Source organism: Heliangelus exortis, chromosome 3 (genome assembly GCF_036169615.1).
Source record: "Heliangelus exortis chromosome 3, bHelExo1.hap1, whole genome shotgun sequence".
Taxonomy (NCBI): Eukaryota; Metazoa; Chordata; class Aves; order Apodiformes; family Trochilidae; genus Heliangelus; species Heliangelus exortis.
Genome location: NC_092424.1, coordinates 110408971 through 110436633, shown reverse-complemented (window position 1 = coordinate 110436633; position 27663 = coordinate 110408971).

Below are 27663 nucleotides of genomic sequence, written 5' to 3'. Positions count from 1 at the left end.
CCTTGAGACATAAGCATGATGAAGTGTTAGAAATTCAAGCATGAACAGGATAGTCTGGGCAAGCATCAACAACATGAGTCTATCCACTCACCTCCTGTTTTACTGTGGCCTTGCATTAGAATTGGAATAGAAAGAGGAAGGGACATGACTGACACTGATCCATCCAGGTGGAGGAAGTGGTAATTCTCTAAAAATCAAGAGAGTCTGTGGAGGAGTGGAGGAGTATATTTCTCTATACACAGAAGTGGTCCTAATTACTCTCATAATTTATGAGCACAGAATTGCTACCAGAGGTGATTCTACACACAGAATAAAAGTGAGTAGTGTCTTTATAAATAAAATATTCTTTATATAATATTCTTTATATAAAGAATATAAATATAAAGAAATATATAAAATATAAAGAAATTGACAAACTACAGATTGTTTTTCAAACCAGTTAGCAACTGCTACCTGTATACTGGGCTACCCTACCTCATCTACAGTGAGCAACCATGCTGTGTGGTGGTAGAGGACAGAAATATTATAAAGATGATTATGCACAAGGATCTGTCCTGTTTTTTATTCACTTTTATGGGAAAAAGAGAGGGAAAGAAGATAGATTAACTGAGTTTTAAAAGTCTGCAATTCTATGATCTGAGTCTTCATTGCCAGTGAAACAACAAGACTTCATCTGAAATGGTTGCTACCCACTGCCAGCCAGTACAACCAGTTGAAGAAGTCACCTGATCCAAAGACAGGACTAAGCAAGAGGGATCACTCACAGGTTTCTTTAAGTCAAGAAGTGAAGAAAGGGGAAGACAGGATTCTCTCATAAGAAAGATCAATGTTTCCTCTTGCACAGTCAATGGAAAGGCTGCTAGCCTTGAATCAAATGACCATGCAGTATGACAGGTCTAGATTCATATCAAATAGATTTATATCAAAGGCCCAGGGTGTGCCTAACTTCACCCAGAATCGAAACAGAATGTAGTTCTAAAAGCAGAGACAGCACCAAAGGGGCTTGTGATGGTCTTGTTTAACTTCAAGAGAATTTATCATGAGATAGCAACTGCTTTACTTTAGGTTGCCAGGTTAAATTTGACCCAGGATATACAAGACTGAACTTTTTTTTCCCCAGATGTTTATTTGATGACCTAGATGACATAAAATGAACTGTTAGACTCAGTTCCAGGCAGATAAATGGCACATCACTCAGCTGGTACAGACTGATACTCCAGCTGACACAGTGAACATGGAAGATGAATGAACTGTGTCTGTGTGTGTGTGGACTTTTTCACTCTATGGACATTCCCTCTGGGTCAGGACTGGAAGGCAATTTCACACATTTCATTTTTTATGCCCTCTTCTGCTCATGTGTCACACACAATCCCAGCTCTGCTTACAAAGGAAGCAGAAGACTCTTCCTCCCTAAACAGTCACACCAAAGCACTGGTGTGTCACTGGGAGAATTTCAAAGAGGGTAAAGAATGGGACTGTGGCACAAGAAGGATTTTTATTTTCTTTTTGTGCAGTCAGTGGAAAAGTTCTTACATTTATTCTTAATCCAAAAGACAAAGTAATAAACTGCAATAGCTGGAATCCAAAGTGAGAGCCAGAGGCATGTGAAACTCACCTATTTCCAACCTCAGAAACCTGTGCAAACTCAACTGTCATTTTTCCTTCCTTCTTGGTAGTTATTAGCTTCTAATTTCCTCCTAAATTTCCCAGTAAAATTTAAAAAGCAACACATCACTTGTTTATGCACTGTAACAGGAGGTTTTACACAGTTCTAATGTAAAAATTCACAGCTGATTTCTGCTGAAGGGTCTAGAAACCCTTGTAACCACTTGGCTGATTCTAGCTTGATGCCCAGACATTTAGGCTTGGATCTTAATTTTTTAAAATAATTATTTTATTTTATTTTTATTATTATTTTTTATTTTTTAATTACATTGGCAACTTTTTAGAATGTCCACTGACTTTTTTTTTTTTGCCCAAGGCATCTAGCAGTGTCCCTCAGAAATCCTTGCCATTATCAAAGAGCTGTCTCATAACACTCTAATAGGCAGTTTGGCTGCTTCCCTTTCAGAGGGTAAGAGGATTTATCTGGAGAAAGGCAAGTGGCATCAGAGCCAGAAAAATTACCCAGCTCTCTTTTACCTGCCAGCACAAGAAAAGCTGTGAAATAACAGGGATGAGACCACACTGACACTGAGACACTGAGCACAGCAAGCTCTGAGAACACCTTGGCTTAAAGAAAGTAATTATTATTTCAGCTACTTTATTTCCCAAACTCAACCAAGAGATTTAATGCAGTATAGTGCTACTTCCCAATTCTTGGTGAGCTCATCTGAGGCTTCCTAAGTCACTACTTCACTGCCCAGCAGAGACCAACTCTGTGGGTGAGATTCATCTCACATGCCATGAGCCACCTAAAAATTGATGGTGTAAAGCAAAACTACTAAGGTTTTGCCTTTATTCTCTCTCAAAGTTTTTTTGGCACTAAAAGGGTTGTTCCAGCTCTCATGCTGGTCATGAAAACCAGATAAGGACAAACACACTATTTTTTCAGGTTCTCATCTAAGGTTACCATGTCATGAAGTGTCCAGATCAAGACAGGTCATGGAAACTGTGCAACAGGTAAAAGACAACCCTTTTCTATGCATGCTCTCTCCAGGGATGATCCAAATGGGAGTACATCCCAAATTCTTTATCCAACACCTCCTAAGGTATCCTGGAAAACAGATCTTCCCACCCATGACTGTTACCACCCCATGGTTCCTACCTTCTCCACTGTACACAGAGAGGCTCAGGAAACAATTTTAGGGTAAATCTCAAACTTGAAGAAAGTTGGACCTAAACTATGTTCCTGTGATTGAATAGGGACTCTGGAAAAGAGCCACTGGAGTCTTAATTCTATACCTTCCACACAAGGCCATCTCTCTTCTTGAAACTGTATTTCTGTGTAAAAAGCAGTGGAATGGTCTTGAGTGCATTTCTTTTTTTGAAACCAAGGTTGTATAGAAGACTTTGGAGAAATGCCAGTGACTGGGGTGCTCTAGTAGAGCTAAAAATAATTTCAGCTCATGCCACCATCTCCACATCATGAAATTCCAGAGTGTTTCACTGCTGTAGCAAGTGTTCGTTCTCCCAGTGAAGGAAAGACTTGATGCTAGTTTTGTGAGGTGGTATGGCTTTGCCTGTATTGTTTTTCTACCATCTCAAAAAATATTATAAATTTTATTTGGATTCAGTAAACTTTGGAAATAGATGCTTCGACTCTTGTTCGTTAATTATTAAGACTGAAGGTGAGATTTCAGCTATTCTAATCCCATTAAACGGATTGTTTTCTTTCCTTCTTCATTATTTTTAGTTATTTATTTTTTCTTTGTTGTTTGTTTAATACCAATTTACACGTAGCCCATCCTGTGTTCTCATTTCACTTGATGATAAATTAGCAGCACTCCCCCCATCAGATGGCTGCTCTGCAAAGTGGAGTTCAGTTTGAGCTGAACATCCCTGCAGATGCTGAGGCTAAATATGGATTCAGCAAGGCATGAAGCCTGGATACAGTTGCAAGTTGCTTTTTTCTGCCCTCCCTGAACTTTTTTCTTTCTGCTTTGGCACTATAAAATGATCAGATAGGTCAGATCAGATGTGAGATGGAGAGGAGAATCTGTAGGAAAAGCACACTCAGCTAATCCAGGAATAAAGTCCAAGGCTCCAATATTCCCTGTGAAGTCAGTTTCTTCTTAACTGTCTTCAGATCTTGATACTGTTTTGGGGTGGTTGGGGGGGTACTCCTCCCTTTTTTATTCCTGGTGGCTATTTTCCAGTTTTACAGCCATGTTCCTATGTTATGTCAACTGCCTGGATATAACCCCTGCCTGGATAGAACCCTCGGCTGCCTCATGCAATTCTTACCAAAGAACCAGGCAAAACTCAGGAGCCAAAAATGAATGCAAGTCTAACTGAGCCTACTTTGCTTGCACAACAGAGTTTTAAATGCTTTTTTAGAACATGCAATACCCATAAATATATCCTTTGATGTCCCACGTGCCAGAAATTCTGGAGTCTACAGAGCAGTTATTCTAAATGAGGGCTAAAATTACATGGAGATCATCATCATTTCACCCAGTCAACTGGAATTGAGCCCAAGATTTCTGTACAAGTTTGGGATGGGTTTTTTTCTTGCTTTGTTTTTTTGGTGGTTTGTTTTTGGGTTTGTTTTTTTTTTTGTGCTTATAGTGATCCAAAATTGAAACCAGAATGGCCTTGGCCTTTTTGCTGTTTTAATCTCAGTTCAGCCACTGCTGGTTGTGGCTGCCAGAACAGAGAATATTCCTTCTGTAGTCTGAAAATATTTGAGGTATTTGGATGCCTAAATTCCATCAAATTTCCATATCTGCTTAAAACCAAAAGAAAAAAAAAAAAAAAAAAAACAACTATGGAAAACAATCCAAACATATTAATGTGCTCAAACCTGTATTGATAATTCTAGAAGAAGTCTATTGACTAATTACTTAATTCCTATTTAAAAGATAAGAACAGATAACTGGATAACACATTTATGTCTCAAATATATGGAAGAGTTTTTTAAATAGTAAAACCAACTCTTTAGTTATTAGATTAGCAGCTTAACTTTCCCAAGTCATCTTTACTCCAGTGTGAATAGCAGATGTCTTAACATCCTTTCTCAAGGTTCAAGTTATCTACAGAAGTCAGAATCCTCCTGACCATCTTGCTTCTGGAAAAATATAGGTTGGAAAGGACCTCTGCAAGTCATCTGGAATCAGTGGGTGAAGTTTGTTCAACACCAGGCATCCTCAAATGGGAGCACTGGGTGAGGATGAAAAAACTTTGCGGGAATAGCAAAAGATTCATAGCTGTCAATATTTGCTTGATTAGAAAGATTTATTCATTTCTATGTATGGGAATGACATATGGGGGTCAAGACCCCATCTTCAGAGCTCTCTATTGACATAGCTGTGCATTGTTCTGCTGGCTTACAGATAGGGAAACTGAGGCACAGACCTGTGGCCAGAACAAGCTGCTGATCATAAACCTGTCATCAGATCTTAGAATCAGAACACCTTTGAGTTGTAACTCTGTGTCATGGACACAGCAGTATCCTTGCCTTTATTCACTAAATGATTCATCAATAAATTAAAATCAAGAGGAAGGGAAAAAAAATAAGATTATGAGAGAAAATGGGTTTTGTTTCTAGCCAAATGCAGTCTGTATGGGTGGAACTGACATAGCTTCACATAGCATAGGAAAGAGGCACCCATTCCTGTCAGCTAGCTAAGAAACCCACCAGGGACAGCAAATTCCCCTGAAGCTGAAATCCAGAGCTTGTGGGAAAGATGTGTCTTCTGTGGGATGGTGTATTCAGCACTACCAGATCCAAAATCTTCCCTCCTTACCCCACTCCCAGTTGCATTCCCTTTATCCCCCAATTGCTAAAGGAAAAAAAAAAAAAACCAAAGCAAAAAACGACCACTCTTGTAGACCTGTATCAGAGATGCCAATTTAACTATTTTTTTTTCCCTTTTCTTTTTTTTTTTTTCCTTTTTCTTTTTATGTCTGAAGGGGAGGGAAGGGGGAGATCTGCAATGGCGGGGGCAGCTGAAGAAGGAAAGGAGGAGGGAAGAAGAGAAAATATTTCCTTTGGCAATTCTGTTTCACTTTCGAAAAGGGACTCCTTTCCTCACTCCTTATCCCTCCTGACAAGTACAGGCACTTTGGGCCCTAACTGGATGTGAACATTGTCAAAAGGAATTTGGGCTAAAGGGAGGCATCTGCAGCTCTGTTCCTATTGCGCTCGGCGCTGGAGCCACTTTTGTGAATGTGGCAGGGTGGCTGGTGGGCAGACACCAGTACAGATGGGAACTTCACATACTGTATGCATCATGACCAACTATAAAAACAGTCACAACGCATCAGTTTTTACCCAGCCAGTCTCCCTGGAACCTTCACTTTCAATTTCAATCTCACTGACATCCCCAGCTTACAGTGAGCTTTTATGTTTAAGCATCGGTACAGTACTAATGCAGGAGAAAAGAGGCTGCTGGGCTAGCACAGCAAGGAATTAAAGCTCTGATCTCAGCCACCCATTGGAAGGGAGGAGCAATTCAAGGGGAATTGTGTAACTGGACTCAATGCAAAAGTGGGGAGAAAAAGCAGAGGGTGGGAGTCGGGAATTTTTTTGATGCCGTGAACACACAGCAAGTCAAGGGGCTTCTGGAAAAAGAAACATAGCAAGCAGGCAGTCTCCCAAATTGTAATTTAATGCTTGGAATAATCCTATTGTGTCAGCTACTCACCGTCAAAGAACTGAGGATAAATATAACTTTTAAAATATATAAAGAAATTAAGGGGATGGCAATTTGAAGAGCTTAATGTTTCTTCAAAGGCTAAGTGATGGAAAGCAGCACTGAAGTAAATTGACAGCTCAGAATTAACTGGTTGCTGGCATGGCTCAGGTAAAGGTTTGATGGTAACGTGAGCTTTCCGAAGTGTTTCCAAACTGAAGTATTATGAAAAGGTAAATTACGTTTTGTATTCATGACTGAAAGCATTTTATTTTAAAGCCAGCACTGCTGATGCTGTCAAGGTGGAGATTCTGACTTTATGTACAGTGCCTCTAGCCTTGCAGTGTGAGTGAGGCAACATGACAGCTTGTAATAAGTAATTTTTATACAGTTGCATTTATCACTCAAGTAGGCTTGGCAATATTAAACACAGACCTTGAAATGCTGTAGAAGAGGAAGGACAGGGGCTGGAGGCCATGGATATTGTGTGTGTGTGTGTGTGTGGTTTGTATGTGTGTGTGAGTGACTGTAACTTCTTTTTTTTCCTCCTTCCTCCAGGACCATTCCTGTTAATGGGGCACTTTTTAAGATATGCACCAAAATGCTTCCAAATTGTTAATACCTCACTAAGAGATTACAAATGAAATGACCTCGTTTAGCCCAAAGGATGTTATTTTAGGCTTTAATGAATTAGACATTGTGACCATTTTCAGGCAAAAATCGATTGCCTCAATTAACAAACATGCAAAACTCCAAATATTTACAAATTATAGGCCCCAAACCTATATTCTTTATTCTTTCTCACTCCCTCCCATGTTTCTTTATTAACATCTTCATTTCCATGGAAGTGTGAGGCATCAGCTCTTTCCCTGAGTTTGTGAAAGCATAAGTGCTGACAATTTCTTAATTCTTTAGAGGTTGCTCTTTTCTGTTTTAACAGGTTCTCTTTCTTTTTCATTAATTACTTGATAAAAGTTAAAAGAAGCTGAAGATGCCCTTTCCTTCTCATGGAAAGAATAAAAGTATAGTCACACCTTACCTCATTTGTGGAAGAAAATTTTACAAAAACTGGGGGGTTATTCATTTATTTATTTATTATTTAAGTTATTTTGTGAGTTTGGAATGAGAAGGGGAAATTTTTATATCCACAGGATTTAGAGGAAGTGCAGCTCAAACCAAGAGGAACCAAAAATCTCCAAGCCAAGTGGCAAACTCTTACACCTTCTGAAACACATCCCTGATACATGGCTTGATTTCCACTTCTGCTGCAAGGAGTTCCAGAGCTAGGTGGATGTCAGTGAACCCAGATGTTTAATGCTGAGATAACATCAGATTGAAAGCAATATGAAATTGAAAAAAATAAAAAAAAAAATGAAGAAAAGACCAGACTCTGTTATTATTCATATGACCCAATTCAGAAAATTATGCATTGGCATTGGGATGTATGTTAACTTCAGCATCTCAGCTGCCTCAGGACATTGGCTGTATGGGAATGAGATGAGGACTTGCAGCTCTGTGCACCAAGGTGTCAGGACTATCAGAGATGAAAGAAGCAGCTTATTGTTTTGTCTGTTCCACTTTTCTTATTTTAGGCATCTCCACCATTCATTAGTGGTGTTACATTTAATCCATTTACCCATCTAACCTACTCTGATCTGAAGTGGACATTCCAGGACCGGTTGGTTATTTGGAATTTCCCAGGAAAGCAATCTTAATTTTTGCTGGAACGTGAGTCTTCATCTCTTAGTAAAGGTCTCCAGAGAAGAGAGAGTGGCATAAGATGGCACTTGTCTTTCCAGCAGGCCTGATTCATATGTATCAAGTGAATATACGAAGAAAAAACAAAAACAAAACAGTGAAAAAAGTAAATCTTCTATAAATTAGGTCTCCATAGCAAATTTGATTCTGAGTTTCAAGGTTTATTTTGTATCATTCAGTTATATTAATAAGATATGGGAAAAAAAGGCCTTATTTTTTCCCCCAGAAAATACTATTAATATAGGTCTGTTGTGAAAGGCTGCTGCTTTTTTCCTATGAATAGACAATTACCACATTTGAGTTGAAAAAATGCTTATATTGTCTGCTTCATACTGTGAAAGAGATTAGGCAGTAGAACACAGTGTTGGGTAGATGTTAAGGAAAATCTTCCAGGAAAACATGGAGAGGTTGCAATCTTCAGTATTTCAGATTTTTTAAAATTCCCTAAATATCAGGCAAAAATTACTAAGATGTAATTGATTTTTCTTGTAAAAGCAACTAAATGACCTTATTTAGCAGTCCATGGTCTGAGCTGGGCTTTCAGAGGAGACTTCCAAAATCTCTAGACAGCTTCAGAAAATAGAGCTGCTTGTGAGATAATTTTGACAAAACTGGGAAGACCTTGAGAGTGAAGCTCATTTTACTGAATTTAAGATATCTACAATCCATATGATCACACCTGACTTAGTTACCCCTGGGTACCTTAATAGACAACAAAGCAAGATGTGTAATTTTATTTGTCTGACCTACTGACATGTTTACTTTTTGCCAGATGAATCTTCTCACAGTTTTTATTTCTTTTCCTGTGCTCTCACTTCCATCACAGCCCAACTTTTCCACTGTAATCCAATGCCTATCCTCTTGCTATTACTAATCTATAGGAAATAACTGCTAGTATTAATGCAGTCATGAAGATATATGTGCTGACTCTATGCAGACCATCTAGCTGGGAGGGAAGGGATATTCAGTTTCCTATTTACAGAATGAAGATCACTGTGGGTGGCACTTTGACTCCTTCAAAGCCAGAATTTCGGGATGGAGGAGACGGGTAAGAGGGAGGCAAAATTAGGTATGAAGTAAACTGCCATTTTATATTTCCGTATTAATATTTTTGTACGTCAAATAGCTGAAAAATTACAGTGTCACAGGTTCATTTTTCAGCCAATCCCTGTTGACATTGTTGCTTTAGGGTAGTAGTTGGTCTACAGTGTATGAGAGAAAGCAACATAGCCTTGAGTATCCTTTTAGCCTGATTTTTAGATCCCGCACTGGCTTGATGTCATGAAAGTGTTTGGAATCCAAATAAATCTGAAAAACAGAAAGCTCTTTGCTGCTACTCAAGGTATTGCTTGACTGGGCCAAAATCTTTAGGTAGTTTGTCACAAAAATCCATTCTTGTCCTAGAACCATGATTTTAGGATCATCTCACTTCCTCTCTCTTATCATCAGGTGTCTCAAGCAAAGTATTTCTCATGCTGTTGTATCAAGTGGATTTATTACACAGAATAGCAACAGGCTGTGATTTTTGCTTACCAAAAGTATCATGGTGAACATCAGTTTTTACATCACAAAAAACAAATAGACAAATTTACTTTGATTTCATGGGCTAATTCACCTTTATAAAATTATGTAAGGATACTCATATCTGTTGTGCTATTGTTAAAAGGGCCTGTGCAGCTTGTATTCCAGATGAATTCATGCACCTATCCTTGTAGAAGGCTTTGCACACCTACAGGATAACAACTTTCTAAACTTTCTAAACTTTCTAAAATTCAGTTCTTTAGGTTAAGAAGATTTTTTCATTGTAGCAAATGAATTATGAAAAATATCTTTGTAATAGTGTGCAGAAAAACCTGCAGCAGATACTCACCCATAGAGTGGCCATGGTGTTCATATTATAGCTCTCTGCAATGAAAATATCTCCAAATCAGTTATCTGTGGAGAATTTTCTATTTCCAAGGAAGAAAAAATGCCACATTTAAGCACAGTTTACCTTCTTAGAATATAACCATTAGATGCATTAAACCCAGATATTATCTTTTTCTTTCCTTTTATTTACTAGGGGAGAGTTAGACCTTATGTAGTTCTGCAGCATAGACCTCTGCACCTGGAACTGAGTCCAGTCCATTCTATTTGATGGCTTTAGGAAATTGCACAAAGATGAGGTTTATGTAGAACAAACCATGGCAAAAGGGTTTAAAATTAATTCCCTGACAGTACACAACAGGATGAGGTCCAAAGTTCACATAGTTGCCTTGACCACTACTTCTTTTGCTGTAACCACCAGACAGTCCTTTTTTCACATGTTGAAGTATTCCTAGCATTGCCTCTAAACAAAAGTGACCTATAACTTTTCCAGAAATAAGAAACTTGTTTTCTTTGACATATGACATGGATCAATCTGTGCTCAATATGACAGAATTTAAAGGTGATTGATTTCAAAATGGGCTGCATACTCTCTCATCTCTAAAAACAGAATTTTTTAGGGTGTTATGAAGCTCTGATCAATCAATGCTTTAGTCATCATCAAACTCCTTTAAAAGTTTTGCTTTAAAATATACTGTCATGTTATACAAACTGGGGAGAGATGATTCTGTGATTCTAAACCTGGGATCAGCACTTAAGAAACTGAAAAATTTGCCTTGTTACAAACTTGCTGAGTTAAAGATTCAGATAATTTAATGTAGGTGTAATGTAGCTGTAAATCCATATTGTGGCCTGAACTTCCACTGTAATCAACAGAAATTCAGACTTGAACTAATAGACTGAGTTCATTTCTTGTACCTTTTTAGAGACTCTGTGGTTCTTTACAGTCTCACAGGATCTCACAGGACAGGAGCTACTGGAGAACTTCAGTACTTTATAGGCAGGATGACCTTGGGCATCCCAAGTGTCACTGGATGTCCATGTTTAAACAAGTGAATCATGCACCAACCAACACAGTTAATGGAGTCTGACAGAGATATTAACTCAGTTTTAAGTAGAAATCTACATTTCTTCGACTGAAGAGCTCTAGATGACTTCAGAAATCTGAAACATCTCCACTGGACTGGCAGATATGCATAAGTTTGTGCTGTCCTGAGCTAGCAGACAGGGGCCAGAACCTGTGGACATCTCAAAAGGTGCCAAGCATCTCTGAATAGGCAACTAAAATATTCCAACAGGAAGGACTTCACTTGTCTCCATGTAAGGATGTGGTATACTTACAGGTGTTTTGGAGTATCCTTCTCAGCTCTGGAATCATAAAATCATAGAATGTCTGGAGTTGGAAGAGACCTTAAAGTTCATCCAGTTCCAACCCCCTGCATGGTCAGGGACACCTCCCCCCAGCCCAGGTTGCTCCAAGCCCCATCCAACCTGGGCTGAGACACTGCCAGGGATGAAGCAGCCACAACTTCCCTGGGCAACTTCTGCCAGCATCTCACCACCCTCCAATGAAAGAATTTCTTCCTAATGTCTAACTTAAGTCTCCCTCTTGAAGTTTTAAACCATTTCCCCTTGTCTTCTCCAAAAAACACTACCCTGGCTTTCTTGCAGGGCCTCTTCAGATGTTGGAAGGTTGCTATAAGGCCACCTCAGAGCCTCCTCTTCTCCAGGCTGAACAACCCCAACCTTGGATGCTTGCACACCTCTTGTCAACCCTGATTTGTATGTGCTAGGCTGTTCTAGATATCTGTAGTGCAATGACACATCAGATGGCATTGCACAAGTAGTGAACACATGGTCTTATGTGCTGGTATCAATAAGACATTAGATAGTTATTTGCTTTAGCTGGTGAGACCCTCAAGCACTGTGTATCAGTGACAGTCACTATATATGAACTTGTGGTGAAAATTTAAGAAAAGAGGTATTTAGTTACTACAGAGAGGAATGTTTAATGATCACAAATAAGAGAAAGTCTTTTATATATATATATATATAAATAAATCTAGACTCAGGGACTGCCTGTGAGTGCCACGTGTGCAGCTCATGCGTTCATGTTTAAGTAGCTCTAGTGGAAGAACAAAGGATGTTCCTGGACATTCCCATTACATTATAAAGATCTTCCAAGAATAATATGCCTGAGAATAAAACAATAATTAAAAAACCACAAATGAAATCAAAGCAATGCTGCCAAAAGCCTTCAGCACCACAGGTTTACGAGGCATGAAAATAGAGCAGCTTGAGTAAAGATGTAAACTCTTGCACTGCACCCTTTTAAAACCTCACACTTCAAAAAGCTGTGGAAATTCATTGCACTGAAAATTTGGATGGATAAAGGCTGGATCTCTGGTCAGAACTGTTATTCTTTTTCTGTTAAATCTGTGTGAATGCATGCAAGCTCAAATTAAGGAGAGCAGATAACCAACTGCACGCTAGAGATGAGCAGGCTGCTTAAAGCTACCACATAATCAGTGAAGCTTTAAAAAAAAAAAAAAAAAAAGAAAAGAGAAGAAAACAGCTTGAGGCCTTTTTCCTCCTTCCTCTAAAATGTGACATCATTGTATATGACACAACACCTTGGACGGAACCATATGGGGAAATGCAGACATGTTGCTAACTAAATGTGAGCTCCTTCACAATGAAAAAATCTCATTGCTGGCCAAGCCCTGGATGGTCTCATAAAAAGCACAGTTCATACAGTGGAACTGACAGTTCTACTTCAAGGACATTTTTCATGTCTAGTGTGCTTTCTGTACAGTATTTAGAAAGGCATGCCAGGAACATAATGCTGGTTTTCATTTAGATCTAATCATAAAGGGTTGGTTCAAACTCAGTGCCCTAAAATAAATGAGATTTTCTGATGCAGGTTTTTGCTTGACTTTTTACAGGATGATCTTCAGATGTCCTAGTCAGTGTTAGTTATTCTACTGATTTGATGAATATATATTTCTTTTCTTCCTCTTGAAATGTCTCTTCAGGTTCATGTTTGTATATCTTTCTTTCACTCCTCTTTTTTGCTACATCCTGACTTAAATACAGTTTTGGAGTAGAAGTTCAACTTAAATTTCCATTTATTATATTTTCATTATAGTCATTATCAGTACCAGTAGCAGCAAAAGTAATAGTTGTAACAGCCTATTTCATTGTATACACTTAAATGGCCCACTGAATTTTTTTCCAGGGCTATTCAGAATGTTTAATGATTGTATCTGAGGACATGAATTTCTTCAGAGCAATGAAAAAAATTTCTTATCTTTACCACTGGGTCTTCTTGGCAAATATCTACGTTCACAGAAACTGGTTCCAAAATTGTCTTAGGTGGCTTCAGTTGAAGAGGAGATCCTGACAGCCTTAGATTGAGTGTTAATAGATGAGAAAAGGGTAAAATTAAAATGAGGAAGCTGTCTGAACAAGTATGCATTTGTGCATTAAAAATTATGAGAAGTGTAGTTAAAAGTTAAAAGAACTTCCCATGGAACACATCATTTGCATTTCAGGGAGTAGTAATGGGGTGGGAATCAGGAATTTCTCAGAGTTCCACCATGAGATATTCCCTTTCCTTTTCAGTCCCTAAATTAAGAAAAAAAAGGTTGGACCCTAATTTAGCAAACATTTACATTAAACTGGGCTGAAATACCACAGAAACCTATGTATATCATTGGAATGACTTAGATAAAATTAAATGTGATTTTTTCCCATCTTTAGAGACTAAAATCTATACTTAATTTTAATGATCCATCTCATAAAAATGACTCATGAAAGTACTTAATCATGTGCTTGATTTTCATTTAAGTCTGTGGTGAAATTCAAGAGAAATTAGTAAAATTGAAGCATGCTTTTAGGTTTAAGTATGAGCTTAAACATATTCTCATTTAGGTACATTGTTCTGAATGGGTTTTGATGGAATTTGATGATTTGGAAGCTAGAAGAAAGATATTGTTATTTCATTTTACGATTTTATTAGGAACCAAGACACACATAGACACACAAAAAAAAAAAAAAAAAAAAAAAGGAAAGAAAAAAAAAGAATAAAAAATAAAGAAAAATGAACTGAAGAGTTATGAGACCTCAGTGTATGTGGGTTCTATAAAAATGTGTCACAATGGGTCCAGATTATTGGGTTTTGAGCAGAATTTTTTTTTTTTTTTTGCTATTTATTTAGGCTTTTGGATGCTACTTCCATGTACACCCTGCCATGTAAACCTGATGCATGCAGACTAACACAGCTTCAGCAGCTTTAGGCCAACTGCATCTCTGGGGTAAATGTGTTGCCTGAAGGGATCTATTTGATTCATAATGGCTCCAGATGAATTACAGTGAGTGCTGGAGTGTTATTTATGTTACCTCTGAAAGTTCATTGAAATTATTTAGCTCCAGATCCCTCAAAGGATACAACTACAGCACAGGTTGGATTTATGGGGCCAAGTCCAGGTGAGTGGTCCACAAGTTCTGCCCTAAAACGTGGGTCCCTCAACTTTCATCAGTCACTTTCTGTGGATGATCAAAGATGTTTTGTGGATCCTGTACAGTGATTTTACTCTGTAAACCATTACCCTTTAACTGGCTTCACCATCTAAGGGTATCTGAGATTTACTGAGGAAAAGCAGATCTATATCCCCAGTCTTGTGGGCAAGCTTTCTGTAAAGCATTTGGGGCACTTCACCAAGAAATGGAAAGCCTAAATTAGTCAAAATTAATTTATTACATTTCCTAGAAGTGTGACCTTATCTATAGACACTCTTGGACTCATTCAAGGCTCTATGGGCATGGAAAGCAATCAGGAAGCTGGAAAGAGAGGAGGAGAAAGAATTGTAAGAGATTTTTCTATCCCATTTATTTCCTGGGCTACTATGAAGAAGGAGTAGCAACACTTTTAGACCCAGGGGAAAAAAAAATTAAATGGATCATAATTAAGGATTGTACCTTACACAGGAAAATCTCATCTTCCATTGAGGTGAAAGCAACTGTATAATGTAGAAGAAAATAGTGACTAAATGAGCTAAAAAACATTGGGAAATGTTGTGAAAAATGAGTTATAGAGATGGAAAAAGATGTTTTAGTTAAAAGTATTATTTAAAATATTTTTAAATGAAAATATTTTCCTTCAAAAATTATGAAATAAAAATTTAAAATTTATATTTAAGTAGTACTTATTTTATATGTCTTTCATTTCCATATGTATGCTTTCATAGTTGTTAAAATTCATTTACCAGTTAAAAGTCCATATCCTAAGATGATTTTAGAACTGAATCTTTAAAGGTCATTGATTTCTATTCTTTATTCCCTGTGGTGTCTTCTATTGAGAGGCAAAGTTTTCTAAACATTTTATGTATTTTATGTCTTTATATATTTAAGTATTTTATGATATTAACTCTGAGACTTTCTGAATTGGTAAAATACTAAGGGAGCCAATTTCCACTGGTCTATCAGGCTGGGAGATAAAATTTGAAACCCTAATCTACCCACTGTTAGGTGGATAACATAAAGTTAGATGTGCAAGCAGAAACTGGGATTGCACTGAGCTTAATATTTGACTTCCATTATCTGTGGGAGTTTAGAAATGAAAAGACAAGAAAAGTGTTTGAAGGAAAATTAGAGATACAGAGCAGGGAAATCATTCAGCTGATATTACTTAATTTTGAATGTGCCAGGCACAGAGTACATTTGCAAATAATATAGCAGAGAGATATCCACCCCATATTGTCAGATAATGAGGCTTTGAAGAGGATTACCAAAATGAAAGTTGAAAGTGGGATTCCTGTGTCTGTACTTAAGCTTTTTTTTGAATGATCTGAATTTTACAGGAGCACAGATCTGAGAGGGTCCCTGCTCCCAGCTCAACAGTTCTGGCAGTGTATCACACTGTCTAACAGCTTTTATAAAAAGGTCATGAACTTAAATACAAGATTTTCTTCCTCTTTTGCTCTTATTGGGGGGAAGTTGTTCTAGAACATTGTACCTCTGCTACTTAGAAACCTACTGCTGATTCCCAGCCTACCAGGATTCATAAGGCTGAGAATTAAGCACATAATTTTTCACACTGAAGTCCCAGAAGGCTGTTGAAAGGCTGTTTTTAAGAGAAAAAAAGACCACATTTAGAGACTGACATCAGAAACTGAAGCCTCAGGGGTATATTTTCAAAATGGTTAAATGCATACCTCTCCTTGAAGGGTTAGGGACATCTGACAAGCAGGAGAAAAGCTGGATGTATTGTGAGGACTTATTAGCTCTAATCTGCTTTAACTATGGAATTTCTGCATTGTGCTCCACTGAATAATACAGATGCAGTTTAGTGCACTTCCAGATGTGTGAAATACAGAATTTTGAGCATTGCCCATGCTCTGTTCAAAAGTGTGGCCAGAATCAACATAAGAGATGTTTAGGTACATCTAGGTGTTCCTGTGCTTTTGCTAATACACCTGCTTGGTACAAATGTTGCTACAAGTCTTCTGTTTGGGCATGAGGTTGAGAAGTTTACCCTGAGTTTCCAGCAAATTTACTCAATGTGAGCCACATGCATGGCAAATTACTCTTTTTTATTATTATTTTTGGAAGGGCAATGTAAAATGTTATTTCAAAACACAAATCAGACTCTCGACTCGTTTTGGTTAACTGGAAAATGTTTGCTGCGAGGTCACGGTTTATTTTGAAAAATTCCCATAGTCTTGACTTTTAGCTTGGGTTTCCTCTCTTTTCCTTGGCAAAACAGCTGCCAAGCCAAACAGTAGAACGTGTTCCATGAACTAATCCCAACCCCTTGCCTCTCAGAGGGTTAATGTTACTTTCTTTTATTTCCTTGCTTTTTACCCCTGCGCTGACTAAAAAGAACACCCAGGTTCAATGAGTGACAAATCATTACAGACCGTACAGTGTAATTAAAAAGCAGAGCCATTGATCAGCTATGAGCCAAACCTGAGACAAAAAAGTGAGAGACCCAGAATAGCTGGCAAAACTTCTCATTGAATCTGTCTGAAATGGAAGATGTTCTCCCTGGAGGCATGGAGCGTGGCCCATTGTGCATTTCCATTAGAGATACATCCTGACTCAGAGCATGCCATTGATGTTGGCCTATTTATGAAAGGCTGTTGAAAGAGGTTTCAGAGTTAATTGAAAAGAGCTGTTTCTGAAGTAAAGTAACTTCAAACAACACGGCCCTGAAATGTGTTTTAATGGACTGGAAATCAGTGAATTTTCCATAGTGCACATGAAATAGAAATGGGTGGCGTGAACTGAAAGCTGTGTTGTCATTTGATGAGACTATTATTTTTTATTATTATTATTATTATTAAGGTTGTTGTTGTTGATATTCACTACCACTATCAGTGCTAATAATTATTTTCACTATAGTTTCTCAATGGACAATGATAAAACACCTTCATTCTTGATCAATTAGAGGATCATCTTCTAGGGTCTGCCAAGATTTTCATCACCTGCCTTTATTTCACACATTTCCAACACAGGTTTCCTGCAGCCTTGGGCCAGTGTACACAAAAGGAAAAGCTCTTTCAATTGTCAGGTGGGAAGAGGTTCCAAGACCCTCTTTTACCAAGGTATGTTGTGTTTAAAATGTGTGTATTCTTAAAGATATTTCCATTTTTAAATTAAAGCATATGCCTAAATCCAAGCATGTGTTTATTCAGGCCTTTGTTTAGTCTCTGCCCTGAGCTGAGGTCTTGCACATAAGTTTGTACTTAAGCTCATGTTTAAATAAAAGCCTTCTCAGCAAAACATGCACCTGAATTCCATAAATATAAATAGTAGCTGAGTGTATGTTTGAACCTCAACTTGTGATTAAATACTTTCCCCATCTGAAACCAACGTACTTTTAAATTATTTTTTTAAGGTTTGGCAATGCTCAATAAGAATAGGAATGGTTAAGCTTCCTTCTTTTAAAATCTTCTGTAGGAATTAAGAGTTATCAAGAAGTAAGATAATTCCTTGATGTTGACTTAAGTGACACCTCTATGGTGTTTGGGTAACATGGAACAAGATCAGATTGTGACATCCTTCCTCAGTCTGATTAATACCTAATATCTTAAGAAAACTCATAAACTTTAGTGAATGACAGGGGAAATCTGAGAGCAAAGGAACCCAGCACTCAGTACAGCACAAATAATAGTCAAACTTCTGACATACAGCTTGAATAATGATGAGTATTTTACACTTCCATACTACTCTTAACACTCAAAGTAATTCACAAGTTCTGTTGTAAACTCCCCATGTTCCATTAAAAGAGATGACCTCAGAGACATTAATTAACTTAATCTCACAAAACTCATTTGCAGTAAGGAAGAGCCATTATATCCGTTTTTAAATAAGGAATGAAATACAAGGGTAGGAAAGACTACACACAAAACTTTAAAAATTAGCATAAATTTTTGTATCATAAAATCAGCAACTACAAACAAACAAAAAACCCACACAAAGAAGCCAAGGACAATGGACAGCAGAAAAAACCTCTTCGTTTTTAAATAAATAGCAATCTCATGTTTTAGGGCTGTAGTGACATTTTGACATCTGCTCAGATTTTTGAAAATTTGTGGCAGATAATCATGGATTAACATGTGCTTAACTTATCTTTGAAGTTATAGGGAGTAGCTACAGACATAGATTAAGAATGTGCTACTTGTTCTGCAGAAATGAGCACAGGCTGTCAAAAAAGGAATGTGATGAAGTCTGTGGTTGGAAGCTGAGCTCAAGGACAACATAAGTCCTTACTTCGGTAGCTAAACAAACAGTTTGAATTTTCTGAGGCATTAAACATGGAGCAGAGAGATTTAACTTTTCTGACACTCCAACCCCTATAGATGGGAGAGAGAGAATTAAGCACCGAAGCTGGGATGATCAACAGCTGATGAGCACACCTAATGTAGACAAAAGAAAAGGAATTAATTTATGTGCCCAAGACACATATTTCAGACTTGGGGTTAAATCCCTCTTCAAAAGTAGGGTTCAGAGCCTGAGAGATTCTCCTCATGTGTTGACAAATGTATCCACTTGAAGAAAGAGGACATTTAGGACACCCTACTTTTGAACCTGCACTTCCTCTTTTCTGGAGAAGCGTTCCAACCACTTGGAAAAAAAAAAAAAAAAACAGGATTTTTCCTTGGCATTTCAGTCAAAGCATCCAAGAATTCACAGCCCCTGATTCCAGAATATGAGGAATAAAAAAGCTTAACTCTAGCATTTGAGAGTGGAAGTGTCTTTACTCCTTTCTTGTTCATGCTCCTGGAGCATTCTGGATTGGATTCATCTGGCCAAACATACAATTCTAACAAGTCATATTGTCACCTGGAAGTGCCTTTTTTTCTCTCTATCAGTTATAAGGAAGGTGAGGATGACAAATGCAGATATAAAACATTTTGATGTAGGCTCCCAGGTTTTGATTCCTTTGCCCACACATGGGTGCTTAGTGCCATTTCAGATGTCCCCGGTGTCCTACCTACTCTTCAGCTGCCATACATTGCAGGCAGGATATAAAATGTGCCCACATATCCATCAGGCCTAATTATCCATCAGAAGACTCATGCTCCCTTCTTCTGCAACTCCTTTTAAGCTTTCTATATATTTTCATATTCCTTGAATAGATGGAAATCCTTCTGTTCTCAGGCCAGGAAGCTGTGTCACACACACTCCAAGGGTGCATGCTCAAAACCTTATGGGTGAAGAAGGACAAGAAACACAACTTTAATTTCTTCAGACATGCTCAAATATTACCCAATGCATACTTCAAATTAATGCAAGCAAAGTAATCTGAGAAAGATTAATATTAGAAGTCCTCAAAGTCATCCATTGGTTCCTAACCTTTAATCAGGAGAGCAGGTCCCAGGCTGTGTCATAAGTGTTGATCAAAGACCCACACCCACAGTGTCAAAGCATTTGGTCTTAGAAGTCATTTTTTAACCAAATCTTGGGTGTTTATATTCCTAAGCAATACAGACTGAGTTTTCCCAGACTGTTGTCATGATTTTAGATTCATTAATGATAGTTAAGGGCCCTCCATGCTCTGCTGATGCTGAAAATCTGATTTTTAACTTCCATAGACTTCTGAAGAAAAAACTGTGATGAAGAAAGTCTTCACTTTAGAAGGATATCTATCATGACTGTAACTCTGTTCCAGTGAGATTGTGTTGACTTCACAGTTCTATTTCACAGATCATTTTTTGGAGACTGAATATTGGTGAGATGTGATGCCTGTGCTATAGACAAGAAGAAAAAAATACACTGAAATCTTAGAATCATATGATAATATTTGCTGTAATTTTTGTGATGACTTTTGCAAATAGGCTGATTGATTTATTTTAGAATTAATTAATTATATGCAGGCCAGACATAATTAAGGTAAAAATACAAGAGTCATCCTTCTTGGGAAATAACAGTTGTTAAATATTTGGTAAATAAGAGGATGATAGAGTGAGATTTTGGGAATGTCACCCTGTGAACTCCTAAAGAACAGTTAAGGATAATGACAATCTCAAGGTGAGAAACCTAGATTACCATCTTTACAAAGTTCTCACCAAGGTATTTTGATGTTGCTCAGCAGGTAAATGATAGCAATCTGAAATGAGCTGTGCTTTCTCAGAGTTTAACTTCAGGAAAAAATTCAGACTGAATGTCACCTAGTCATTTAATTGAATCAGAAATTAATTCCCTTGGGTCAGCTGAGATCGAAACATAAACCTGGCTATAATCAGCATAACAATGTTACCTGAAATTATGCCTCTGAATGATAGCACCTAATGGAAGTGCAGGGCAAAGTTTCTCTAAAAAGATATTAGAATAATGTTCTGCCTTTTCTATAGCCTTTGATATTGGGCAAGATGTTGTTTGCATATTCCAAAGTGAATTGTAAGACTACTGGGTTTTCACACAAAGAGCCATCTATAACCTTCAGATTTCGTTGTCCTTCTTGAAACAAACCAAAAATATCGACAAAACTACAAATTTAAAAATAAAAAGGTGGAATCAAGTCAAGCCTGTCGTTCCTTAGTATGGAAATGTATGACACCTTAAATACAATGGGCTTATTAAAAGTAACTGAGAGACCTTCTATTGTAATATTTTTATAATCATCTGTCTTTTTCACCTTCTCCTGGAACTTCTGGCCATGGTCAGACTCAGAGCACAGGGTGGGTATGCCAGCAAACTGCTGATTTCTCAAAGGAGAATCTTATGTTATGCTAGAGTTGGTTTGAAAATAAAATCAACAGAACAAAGAGTGAGGTCTTCAGGTAACCCAGCTTGGAAAGATTGCATAGAAGAGGGTGTGAGTTCCTCAATAAAGCATTATAATACCCTAAAAAGTATTGATGTAAGCATCCAGATCTGGATATGAAACTAGAAAAAGCACAATAAACCTAAACCAGTGTGGCTTTAAGTGTGTTTTAAGTTTTGTACATAAAGAGGAGAGGGGAAGAAGAAAGGAATGCCCATAGATAGATATCTTAGTTAAAAATCAATGAGTCAGCACTGGAGGATACAAACTTAAATCAGTTTTTGGTTTCTAAGTAATGAAAACATTATAGAAGAACTGGTCAGATAAAGTAGTTTTGGAATGAATTATTAATTATGAACTGTTGAAAAACTCTCTTACCAAACTGCCAGTCAAAAGTGCCACTTCTTGAAGCGTAGATTTGAGACATCTCAGATTTTATAAGCTTTCAGCAAATCCAGGGCAGAACTGTGAGGAAACTCTTGTTCCATTCTGCTGGGAATTCTGGGACCTGGTGAGCTGATAGTTACATCTTTTGGATCTACTACACCTTGTGGGCCTCCAGCTTTGGGACAGACATATCTGACTCCATCTGTCCCATTCCACTTACGAGGCACTGACTCAGTCTGTAGAAATCTACGTGGTGGAGATCTGGTGAATTTTAACTCATACTGAAGGGGGCAACTTGCTTCAGCTCCCTAAACTTTGGCACTTTCTTCAATTTAAGATCCCATAGGGCATCCCCATCTTTAACACAGCAACAGCTGACACCACAGGACCTGTGACAGACTTATTCTTTTTTAACCAACTGGAGGACAGTAGCACACCTGAGGGTATCTCAGGTAGTGTTTGACACCCACTTTTGGAATAATGGAGCAATTGAATATTTGATGAAATGGCACCTGCAATCCCACCTTTTGTTTCCTCTTGTGTTTAGTAAAAATATCAAGGAGGGTTTTGCTGCACGATATCTGATGCACTGTAATAATTTGCTAAATAACTGATGTGATATTTGAGCTAACTGCACTCTAAGAGTAAAAAGAACAATAAAAGAACAGAGTAAACAGCAGTTGTTAAATTACTTATTCTTTTTTCCATCAATTACTCTGATGAATTATTCACAATGTTTAGAAGAATAATTGTTAAATTCTTATTGAATTTCAAACGTCTTGGGAAAGGTAACTACGGTGGTTTTCTTGATTATGGTTAAATTGCAAACTTTGAGGTACAAACTCTCATCTGTGCTACAGAAACTGCACTTCTACAGGTTCAGTTTTTTATATCCTACTGCATTATAAATACAGTAACTAAAAATAAATATATTTGTAAATATGTTTTTCAAAAAATTCTAAATGCATATTTATAAATAAATTGTAAATAAATGTTATATTATAAACATAATAATAAATGTGTGTAACAGTTAATAGCAAATGAGGTTCATGCAAGCAACCTTTTTTTTCCTTTCACCCTTAAATAAAGATCCTAAAAATTGCCTTAAGGAAGATTTAAGATATGTACATGTGAAAACAAGTACTTAGTATCTGTAGATGTTTAGTTAGGGTATAAACTCATTTTTTGATGATGTGTCATTCTCCATCTGTTTTCTGAAAAAAAAGAAAGCACAATTTTCTGCTGGTAAAAAATACATCTAAAACCTTTATTTGGCTATTGCTTGGTAAGATGTTTCTTTAACATGGCTTTGTTAAAAGACCCATTCCCAAAAAGCTCAAGGGTTCTCCATGCAGTTGGACTTCTGGCTTAAAACTATTTTTACTGAGTCTTTCTTCCTTTGAGTACCTGAAGGGGCTACAGAAAAGCTGGAGAAAGATTTTTTACTAGGACACGGAGTGAAAGGCTGAGGAGGAATGGCTTTAAACTGGCAGAGGGTAGATTTAGATGAGATATTAGGAAGAAATTCTTTCATTTAGGGGTGGTGAGATGCTGGTCCAGGTTTCCCAGAGAAGCTGTGGCTGCCCCATCCCTGGCAGTGTCTCAGCCCAGGTTGGATGGGGCTTGGAGCACCCTGGGCTGGGGGAGGTGTCCCTGCCCATGCAGGGGGGATGGAACCAGATGATCTACAAGGTCTCTTCCAGCCCAAACCAGGTTGTGATTCTATTATCACTAAGTCATGTCTCTCAAATGCTCTCTTGTAGTGATATCATATTATTTTTTTATTCTCCAGATGATGATGGGAATAGCCAGATTTAATAGGCCCTGCTCTGAGCAGGTTGAGATAGATGACCTGCAGAGACCTCTTCCAATCAAAATAATTTTGTGATTAGATGTGACAAATGAGTTAGTTTAACCCTGAAGATTGCCTTTTTGACTCTTTGGCTGCTTTGTGCTCTCTTTGGTGGATATATGAAAATGAAGCCTTAAATATGAACATCAGCTACACCATCTGATTTAATTGCAGAAAAATCATCATTCAGACCAGCAACATGACTTTTGAAAAATAGTTGTCCATTTAGAAACCAGAAACGCTGTACACATTTAAATACAATCTACAAAGTAGTCCATGTAAAATAAAAGCTCTTCTGTTAATGCAAAAAAAAATATAATAAAAAAATTGTTATCTATTAATGGATTTGTTGAAAAATAGCAGTATTTTGAAGACAATTTTCTGAACTCCAGAGAGGAGTAAAATGTATATAAAGCAACTTCATAAATAATGCTTGCTTTTCTATGCATATATATGCCCTTATGTATCAATTCACTGGACCATATTACATTACACAAACAGAAATACTAATGAGAGTGTGTTTGTCTCTGGCTAACTATAATTTCCCTTCAGCTGTTGAATTTCTGTGAAATTATCCGTTGCTTTATCCTCTAGCCTGAAGTATTAATCACAATTCCTTTCAGAACAACTGCCAAGTTTATCAGTGCTTCTGCTTCAGAGCAGGAGGTAAGCAATATATTATTCACCTTCTCCATCCATCAAGCCAACTCGTTTTGAAGTCAGAGTGGGAAAGTTAGCTCAATTAAATAAGAACATGTTAAATATAGCTTTCCTCCCTACAAGCTGATTTTCAGAAACATATTCCAACTGCTTTTTTCTTGTATCTGTGAAATTTTTTCCTTTTTTTTTTTTTTTTTTGTTTTTTTTTTTTTGTTGTTTTTTTACTTTAATATTGATAACTTTCTTTATGGAATGCTTCTATATATAACCAGAGAGAAAAGAGCAAGTAAGGAGAGACAAGAGGTTCACATCTAGTGTAAATTGGCCTAATTCCACTTATCTTGCTAAAAATCATTTTTCTTCTTCATGTATTTTGATCTATAACTACAGTTAATGCAAAAAGTCAAAGTGTATTCAAGATTCTTGATAGCTCAGGTACATATCACTTGCAATTCAGAGACAGAATTATAATAAGAAATGAAATGGGCAAGACATAATGAAAAAAAAAGTATATTTTCATCTAAGGTAATATCCAAATACAGAGTAAATTTTGAAAGAAAGAAAGAAAGAAAGAAAGAAAAAAGTATATATTCCCACTAAATTTCCAGGTCAGTCTATTCTGAATTAAGTTTCTACATGAGCACTTCTGAAACATACAGGTAAAAGAAAGTACAACTCAAAATCTGATTATACAGGGCACTCAAGCTCACATTGTATTTATCAGTTTGAATACTCCCAGTGACATGGTCAAAAAATAACATCCAGGCTTTGTCTTGCATGGGAAATGGGAAGTTCAAATGAAGAATACTTTTGGTATCTTAGTAGTGTAGCTCAAGCCTGCTCAAACTTAGACATAACTCATTTAAACAAGAATTATCCTATGGCTGGGACACAGGCAATTTTCATGTAACTTAGGGCTTTGGCACAGGCCACTTGCAAGACCTAAAACCTCTCTGCCTGGGAAACTCTCTGTGGGGTGTCTCAAAGCCATACTGAAACTCTTATTCTCAAGAGGTGCTAAGCCTGAAAACTCTTTATCCTGCAATAGAAACAGAAGACCCTGTTTGGAGAGCAAGTCCTAAATTTCTGATTCCCTCACTTGCTTCCAGCACTTTATGGGACCACAGGAACAGAAGGGTCAGAGCCAGCAGATCAGTGTCACATTCCCATCTCACATCACAGAGATGGGGGATTTATCTTCATATATTTCCTTCTTCCAGGAAATATATATATGTATTCCAGAACTTCCTTCCAGGAGTTCTAGAATCTGTTCTTCCCAAATGATAAGGAATTTTGTTCTCATTATCAATCCCCATTGAGGGTAGCTGATATTCATGTGTTCCTGGGACAACGTTGACCAAGATTTTGTGACCCATCCTTGTGGGGCCATTCATCTCACCATTAGGTGTGATATTTGGAATTTGATTCATTTTTTTTACCTTCAGTCATCCAGTGTCATTTGAGATATCCTCTGGTGTCTGAAATATTTACAGTGGGCCAAAAGATGGGTTTATCAGAGACTCAAACTGAGCTGAGCCAGAAGAAGTTCAGGATACTTCAAAGCATTGAATTAGCTCCACCTCTTCAGGTATGGAAAGTGAGTGAAACATCTCAGTGCTCAGCAGCAGAGTTTCTGTCCAGGATCAACTCTTCCTTCAGTAGAGCTGGAACTTGATGATCTTTAAGATCTCTTCCAACTTAAACCATTCTATGTATCTATGACTTTATTGACTTAGAAGATTCTTTGCCATCTTCACCTGAGGTGCTCTGAGGAATCTGTGATATCTGGCAAATTTATCACATTATGATGTATTTATGATGTCTACGAAAGACACACCCTCTTTTGAATATGTTTTTCTGGAGATGGTCTTTGGAGATACAGGAGCCAAGGAGATGAAAGTTTTCATTACCTAAAGTGACTTTAGATGCTTTTATAGATAGAACTTGTAGTATATCTCCCTTGACTATACTGAAAGCTGAAATACCTGGTGCTCCTTTGTAATCCTGGATATAGACAATGGGATGCTTAGTTACCTGTATACTGGATACTTGTTTAGCACAATTTAAAATGTCTTGGTAAATCTTGTCTGGTCTCCAGCTGCCCTTGAAAAAAGACATGCATTTTAGAGGGTAAAATGTGATGGGTCAACTGAAACCCTCTCTTAAGGTCTCTATACCTCAAAAAGGACCCAGTGACCCTTGAGGTCCCTTCCAACCTGGCATTCTATGATTCTTCAAAATTTACCTGTCTTAATTGCAGATTAAATCCCATGCACTACAGAGCATTTGCAGAGAGCTGCCACATATTCACATTTCAAGTTCACTATTAAAGTACAAGCTCTTCAGTTTTAGTCTTCTTCGGTGCAGAGAAATGGACAGAAAATTATGCATTTCCCTTGGAGGCAGAATTTCCAGATGTGCCATTGGTTCACTGTCTACAGATAACTTTCTCCAAAAAACTGTAATGCAAGGTCTAGCAGGTTAGATCAGGTTCTTGAACATCTTAAAAATATCTTACTCTCAGTCTGTGCATTTGTGCAAGGCTTGTGCAAGGCTGGCTGAATCACCAGTGCTAGAATAGTAATGATAAATACTTGTGTCCTTGTGCTCTTTGTTCTTTTATTTACACTTTGTTCTGTACAATTCATTCTGAACTTATCTCTAGGACTTATTCTGTGGAACACAGTACAAGCAGAGATAGTTCTTCTTCAGGGTAACTGTAGGTTTATGAAAGCAATGAAATGCTACTCAGGAGATCCCTCCCTAACTGACAGACTTCTCTCCAGCTTGCCATGAAGCCTGTGACATTTTCTTTTCTTTCATAATTACAGTGGCACCATCTCTCAGACAACCTCTTATCACATCCCCTGGGAACCATTCTTTCATCCTTGGAAATTGTAGAGAATGGATGAATTGGCTCTTGACCAAAAAAACCAGAAAAAAAACCAAAAAAACCAAACCAAACCAAAAAAAAAAAAAAAAAAAAAAAAAAAGCCAAAAACAAAAAACAAAAAACAAACAAAAACACAACAAAACAAAAAAACCCAAACCAAACAACAAAAAAAAAAAAAAACACACACCAAAACCAAAAAACAAACAAAAAAAAAAAAAGAAAAAAAAAAAGGATGGAAAGAGAATTTTGCAAAGCTGAGTCTGAGCTGACTGTTCTGAATGCCTGTCCTGCTGCCTCTGAGACAACGCCACAGCCTATTTCAGGGATGTGTTTCTTTGTTCTAAAGTAACTTGACAATCTTGAAGGATGTTTTCAAGCACAAAAAGGCCTTCATTCCAAGCTTAAAATGCTAGTAGGCAGGAGATGTGTTTTCTGGAGGAGGTAACTGACACCTTTGTTATATTTCCTGACAATCTGACCTTAAACTGAAAAGGATATGAACGCATATTTAGGAAAAGCTACTGAAAAAATAAAGAAATAAATAAGAGTCAAACTTACATCTTGTTCAGGATAATAACAGCATCTAGCTCCTATGCTATACTTTTTGGAATTTCATCTGAAAACTTTTTGCTGAAATAACTAATGTCTTATCTCTCCTTTACAAAAGCAGAACTCAACC